The sequence below is a fragment of the Astatotilapia calliptera genome, chromosome 16 (assembly GCF_964374335.1).
Source record: "Astatotilapia calliptera chromosome 16, fAstCal68.1, whole genome shotgun sequence".
Classification (NCBI taxonomy): Eukaryota; Metazoa; Chordata; class Actinopteri; order Cichliformes; family Cichlidae; genus Astatotilapia; species Astatotilapia calliptera.
The window spans coordinates 12,129,597-12,136,268 of record NC_137437.1 but is presented as its reverse complement, the minus strand read 5'-3'; the positions used below and the strand labels follow the sequence as shown (position 1 = coordinate 12,136,268).

The window sequence follows — 6,672 nt, the reverse complement described above, 5'->3', positions numbered from 1 at the left end:
TACACAATAAAGCCAGCACTGACTACCGTGTGCAAAATGTTCTGCAATGTAATAGTTCTGCAATGTAAAACTAAAAATTCAGAAGAATAAGGAAGTATTACTGCTGTGGTCTTACCACTGTAAACTGGTTCACAAGACTTGTGCAACGGGCATTGTTGAACATGTCCAGAACACACGAGTCCAGAACAGAAGTCAAACTTTTTTCTGTTCAGTTTTGAAGGAGACAATTCTTTATTTCCACAAAGATACAGAGCCCTGCAAGGCACATTGGAGAAAAAAATATGAAGATGTACTTTGCGAGATCCCGCAAAAGTTTTGAGTTCATGCACCTCCAGGTCAGAATTGAAAACTTAGAAACAACCACAGCGATGGAGGCCACACACCCATGTGAGAGATTCATAAGTTTTTATTTTGAGCTTGGACTAAATTATAAAAACATTAACATGGTGCTTGGCAGTAGACACAGTTATAATACGGTGGGGCAAAAAAGTATTTAGTCAGCCACCGATTGTGCAAGTTCCCCCACCTAAAATGATGACAGAGGTCAGTAATTTGCACCAGAGGTACACTTCAACTGTGAGAGACAGAATGTGAAAAAAAAAATCCATGAATCCACATGGTAGGATTTGTAAAGAATTTATTCGTAAATCAGGGTGGAAAATAAGTATTTGGTCAATAACAAAAATACAACTCAATACTTTGTAACATAACCTTTGTTGGCAATAACAGAGGTCAAACGTTTACTATAGGTCTTTACCAGGTTTGCACACACAGTAGCTGGTATTTTGGCCCATTCCTCCATGCAGATCTTCTCGAGAGCAGTGATGTTTTGGGGCTGTCGCCGAGCAACATGGACTTTCAACTCCCGCCACAGATTTTCTATGGGGTTGAGGTCTGGAGACTGGCTAGGCCACTCCAGGACTTTCAAATGCTTCTTACGGAGCCACTCCTTTGTTGCCCGGGCGGTGTGTTTTGGAAGACCCAGCCTCGTTTCATCAAGTTCTCACTGATGGAAGGAGGTTTTGGCTCAAAATCTCACGATACATGGCCCCATTCATTCTGTCCTTAACACAGATCAGTCGTCCTGTCCCCTTGGCAGAAAAACAGCCCCATAGCATGATGTTTCCACCCCCATGCTTCACAGTAGGTATGGTGTTCTTGGGATGCAACTCAGTATCCGTCTTCCTCCAAACACGACGAGTTGAGTTTATACCAAAAAGTTCTACTTTGGTTTCATCTGACCACATGACATTCTCCCAATCCTCTGTTGTATCATCCATGTGCTCTCTGGCAAACTTCAGACGGGCCTGGACATGCACTGGCTTCAGCAGCAGAACACGTCTGACACTGCGGGATTTGATTCCCTGCCGTTGTAGTGTGTTACTGATGGTGATATTTGTTACTTTGGTCCCAGCTCTCTGCAGGTCATTCACCAGGTCCCCCCGTGTGGTTCTGGGATCTTTGCTCACCGTTCTCATGATCATTTTGACCCCACGGGATGAGATCTTGCGTGGAGCCCCAGATCGAGGGAGATTATCAGTGGTCTTGTATGTCTTCCATTTTCTGATGATTGCTCCCACAGTTGATTTTTTCACACCAAGCTGCTTGCCTATTGTAGATTCACTCCTCCCAGTCTGGTGCAGGTCTACAATACTTTTCCTGGTGTCCTTCAAAAGCTCTTTGGTCTTGGCCATGGCGGCGTTTGGAGTCTGACTGTTTGAGGCTGTGGACAGGTGTCTTTTATACAGATGATGAGTTCAAACAGGTGCCATTCATACAGGTAACGAGTGGGGGACAGAAAAGCTTCTTACAGAAGACGTTACAGGTCTGTGAGAGCCAGAGATTTTCCTTGTCTGAGGTGACCAAATACTTATTTTCCACCCTAATTTACGAATAAATTCTTTACAAATCCTACCATGTGAATTCATGGATTTTTTTTTTCACATTCTGTCTCTCACAGTTGAAGTGTACCTCTGGTGCAAATTTCTGACCTCTGTCATCATTTTAAGTGGGGGAACTTGCACAATCGGTGGCTGACTAAATACTTTTTTGCCCCACCGTATAAGTGAGAGACATCTGAAGAGAGTTCTTTGTGCAAGGGGACACACTTGTCACAAAGCGTACTCTGACCTGGCAGTCTTGGTTGAACTCATTGGCAAATAATTGCAGTACTCTGCGCAGCTTCACAGGTACCAATGAATGTACACTAGATGCAGGGAACATGGACTACATGTGACGAAAAAGGATGTGGGCTTGGTGTTGAAGGAGCTGGATTCCTGAGGGGTGGCACTGAGACAAGCAAGACGTCTCAGGTGAAGGAACTTTTTTTCAAAAGGGCCGAACTTCATCTGGCACCTGGACTCGTGTGATAAACTGAAGCCATATGGCATCTCTATCAATGGGGGTATTGATGGTTTCTCAAGAAAAATAATCTGGTTTAATGTCTACACAACAAATAGTAATCCGAAAGTGATTGAGGGGTATTACATAGAAGCGGTGCAGTGTTTAAAGGGCTGCCCTAGAGTTATGAGGGGTGATCTTGAAACTGAAAATGGCCACGTTAGAGGCTTTCAGCGTTTCCTTGTGCCCATGGCTCCAAACGACACCCTTGAGAGTTACTTGGAGGGAGCAAGTACTGCCAATCAGAGAATTGAATACTGGCGGCATTTTCTTCGCAGCCAGTGTCTGGAGTTCTGGTTGTTCTTATTTGCAGACATCAGAGACAACGAGTACTTTGAGGGTGGGTTTCTGGACAAAAACCTCCTTAAGTTTTGTTGCATGGGATGTATTCAGGTATGTTAATAAATTATTTTTTCTTGTGTGTGTGGATGCATGCATGTGTGAGTGAGAGATAAAGGGAACGTAGGAAGTGATAGAGGGGGAGTAGATGAAGTATAGTGAGAGATGAGAGCAGGGCCAGGTTGAGGGAATGGAGAGGCTTGCAGGAAGAAAGACGAGAGAGGGAGAGGAGCAGGGAGTAAATGAAATGATTGTGTAATTGTGTAAATACTATAATTTAGGCTACTATTTTGTCAGGCAGGAATGTATGCACATTTGTTAAATTTGTATTCTTTTTAACAGGATCAGCTGGATGACACTGCACGGGTTTGGAATACACACTCCATCATGCCATCGAAAAATATCAATATCCCCAGTGGTCGGCCTAATCTAATGCATTACCTGAGCTGTATGGACAAGAGACTTCCTTTGCCTCACTGAAGAACATGTTGAACGGTGTAAAAATGAGTGTGTTTTTCGACTGACCAAACTATGTGATCCAGATGTATATGAACTGTGCTATAGCCTCCAGCAACAGGCCCATATCAGGCTGTAAACTTGTACATGCATCTATGAGAGACCATCATGGCACTTGCCACCTGCACTATTCTTTTGCCTGTGGCCTTCTTTGTCTCATACAGTGACAACACACTTTCCTTATCTGACAGTTTCAGCTGCAGACATCCCATGGGTGTGGAGAAGCAATCCATTACATACTTTGGCTACTGCAGAATGGCCTACTGAGCAGGGGCGGATCTAGAAGGGTGGCATGGGGTGGCAAGTGCCACCCTAAAATGATCTCTTGCCACCCCAAGTGCCACCCCAGTTTTGCATATGACAGTGTTGTTTATTAAAATAAGATAGCATTAACAGTTTGAGCGTAGTTACAGTTAACAGTGAATATAAATGCTAAAACTGAATACATAGTGTCCCCCTCCACCATTAACAAATGGTTCAGCCCATAGCAGGACCAGCTTTTTTCTTGTTTTCAGTAGCAAGCGATGCTTATGATTGTGCCAGAGCACATTCTGAACAACACCATGGGAATTTCGGATTTTACACAGGTGGTTGGATGTTGCACTCTGGAAATGGAAGGAAGGTGAGTGTTATTAACCCTCCGTGGTCCACGGACATGCTGCACCTCCAAATCACATGACTGATGTAAGCTGACATAGCAACACGTGTCAGCTTACATCGCAGCTTACACAAGCTTACAGCTTACACATAGCTCCAGCCACGCTGAGTCTCTGTTTGAGCCCACATTGAAAGTTCAAAGTTTTTACATTTTAATTACAGGCCAGTAAATCCAGAGTTATGATAATATATCAAGGGCGTAGATTTGGTTTTGGCATTGGTGGGGACGGATGATTCAACCACCGAACCCTGCCCTGTTTCTTTTTTTTCCCTTTTCGTCTTTGCTTCTTGATAAAAAAAAAAAAGGAGAAATATACTTGCCTACATATGCTATTCTACATGCTTTTAAACCATTTAAAATTACAATTCATAGTTTTATATGTGAATTATATAATGTTAAGTTACTATTAAACAAATGACTAAGTATTTTATACTTTAGTTTACTTCAACCATATTCCATACAAAAATAAAAAATAGCTTAAAATACAGTCATGACAATAAAAGAATATGACTTTAAGGACAACATTACTTCAGTTATACTACACCAACATCTGTTATACTTTGGCACCAATGGAACACTGAATGACCTGGTGGTTTTTGTCCATAAAACTACTCATCTAAGATTCCCATATGGAAAAGAAATAGTAAAAACATATATGATTTACTCATGAAAGTGGCCACTTTCTCATTACTTTCATATATTTTTTTAGTAAGTATACAAAACATACAAGTTTCATTATATAATTTTTCAAGGGATCTTATATGTGTTTTCACTCTTGTATGCTTTTCATACAAGTTTCATACAAGACAGATAAAAACTTTTTAAGATTTATGTATATCTTTTCTATATGGGTTACCACAAAGTAAAAGACCTCTCAGCAAAATTATGCAACATTTTAGGCACAATTGCCCCGATCAAATCAGTCAGCTGGGATGTTTTACTCTAAACCTGAACTACTGTTACAGCAACAGACACGGACTACTGGTGTCCCACACAACAACTCAATGTCCACTATGTGAAGGAGCCAAACACATGCCTTCTCCTCTCATTAACTGAGACGAACTGCTGGCATATTTGTTTTACATCTATACTGTCCAGTCTCTCCTGGTGGACATGGCAACCCGTTATTCATGATTACATACAATTTTAGACTGATGTGGGCCAAAGCCTAAAACGATGTGCTGTTCTCCCCGGTTCAGATATTTGAAGTTTGCACAGCTACATTCTCGCCTGAAAATTTTTTAAAAGTTTATTTTGCAACCCAGAAAGAGTAATAAGAGGGACACTGAAATTCGGGATTGTCCGAGAAAAACGGGTTGGCATGTATTGCCTTGCATAGCCTGTAACGTTATTATGATGGACAGATTTTATGAGTGAACTTGACTTTAAGTGACTTACAGGTTTCTTTGAAAAATACTTTCTTATATCCAGGTTCTTTTTGCTGCCATCCTCCTCTCCTCCTCACAGTGCAGGTTTGCCGCTGCTAAAACTAAACAGAGCTCCCTGAAAGGCACAGCCAATCACATTGGCCATATTTGTCACATGACGTAGGACTCCAGTAGAGAACGTAATTTAACTCTTTCTGCACCGCTGGGTGAATGAGACGTCGACAGATCGTTTTTTTTTATTTCTATCGTTTTTTTTTTCTTTACTCGAAGAGATCAAATTATTGGTGGGGACAATTCAATAATCGCTGGATATTGGCGGGGACATGTCCCTTCCGTCCATGCCAAATCTATGCCCTTGTAATATATATAAGCCATGCTTTTTTCTAAATACTGTCCTCACGTTTTTGTGTGTGTGTGCTTTTAGCATTTTCTAAGGAAAGCGCGAAAACAGTAAAGAAAGGGAAAAAAATCCACCTCTTTCCTATCGGTGAAAAAATGTACCATGTCGATCAATTAAAAAAAAAGTCAGCATGTGGGATTTGGTTGTTTAGGAAGAGGGAAAAGATTTGGGAGAGCGAGCGAGTGAGAGAGAGAGAGATTTTAGATGTGGGAGATTTGTGACGTTTAGTGTGGAGTGTATACTTAGTGTGTTGTGTTGTCTTGTGCAGTTGTTCTGTTGTGTAGTCGTCGTTTTGTTTTGTGTGTCAGTGAGGGCACTAATGAATGTCACAAAGGCACATTTGCAATGTAAACACTGTCACTAAGTGATACACCTCCTGTTGTCAGGCCTGCAGGTTTCTCCCTGTGCTGTTCTGTCTTTTGGCGGACAAACATTATTTTTACTGGCACACATCATTTGTGGGGCATCTTATTGCGAAACCTGATTGTTCTCTCATTTTAGTTTTAGTAATATTTTTAAATGGTTGTACAAAATGAAAAAAAAAAAACCCGGCAGGTTTTATTGGCTGCATTTTTAGATGAATAGTTGTATATGTTTACAAAATGTACATTTTATATTTGCATTTCAAGTTCTAAGTCTGCTGTGACAAAACAAATTTCCCACGTGTGGGACTAATAAAGGTTATCTTATCTTATCTTATCTTAAACATTTACTCAACGTGTGTGGGGGTTTTTTTTACAGTAAAAAATACTACTAGGATTTTAAGTTCTTTGTGTGATTTCAGATCAGTAATACTAATGCAGTATGTCAGTGAAAAAACAACTACATGCTGTTGAGCTGAAAAGATACCAAACAAGGCAAGGGGGGAAAAATAAAATGAAACAATTTGAGGGTGAAATACAAATGTAAACTCAAAAGGAGACAAAAATGGCCGGTTGTATTTCAGACCTCAGTGGGTTAATCCAACAAAT

At 40.9% G+C, this 6,672-nt stretch overlaps 1 long non-coding RNA gene across 1 annotated transcript; it reads left to right on the top strand.

The window, feature by feature from the left end:
- Positions 1 to 2,103: 2,103 nt before the first annotated feature.
- Positions 2,104 to 6,395, top strand: LOC145420909 (uncharacterized). The gene is made up of 2 exons (XR_013902131.1): positions 2,104 to 2,793; positions 3,082 to 6,395. It is a non-coding gene; the product is annotated as an uncharacterized LOC145420909 (long non-coding RNA).
- The last annotated feature ends 277 nt before the right edge of the window (positions 6,396 to 6,672 follow it).